Source organism: Pterocles gutturalis, unplaced genomic scaffold (assembly GCF_000699245.1).
Source record: "Pterocles gutturalis isolate BGI_N339 unplaced genomic scaffold, ASM69924v1 scaffold12783, whole genome shotgun sequence".
NCBI classification, from domain to species: domain Eukaryota; kingdom Metazoa; phylum Chordata; class Aves; order Pterocliformes; family Pteroclidae; genus Pterocles; species Pterocles gutturalis.
This window is the reverse complement of record NW_010120592.1, coordinates 370-973: the sequence shown is the minus strand read 5'-3', so window position 1 is coordinate 973 and position 604 is coordinate 370.

Here is a 604-nt window from a genome sequence, read left to right as displayed (position 1 = left end):
TTTTTTTTTTTTAATTTCTTCTCTCTCGATGATTTCCAGATCCAGCCTGCTCAGTTCCAGAGCCAAAAGCCGATTTTTCTAGCTGACGCCGGGGATCGGACAGCTAAGCTAGGTTCTTTCTGCCTTTACACTTAACACTTCATGGAACAGAAAGAACAGAGATTTGAACCCCCCCAAAAATGGATTTCTACCCTTCCAAGCCACAATTTGCTTTAATTCTGCCCATTAGCCCAGCAAAGCCAAGACCTTTATTCTTGCTTTTAAGGCGGTGGTCTTCGGAGTGGGGCTTGCAAACCCCTTGGGGAAGGCACGGGTTGGATCCTTTCTAAGGACCATCCAGCGCGGAGGGGCCAGATTCTACTCCCAAACATCCCCAGGAGCCTCTGGAAAATCCCAAGGGGTTGGCAAAGCACCGAGAAGGAAGGCGGGCGACCAACGTTTAAAAGCAAAGCGGCTGAAACAACCCTCACTGCATGTCCACGGTGGTGTTCAGATTTTTAATTTTTTTTTTAAATATCATGCCTCAGGTCCTGGAATAATTTATTTTTTTTTAATCAATCCAAATCATCATTCACAATTGAGTTGAAGTTCAAAACCCAAATCC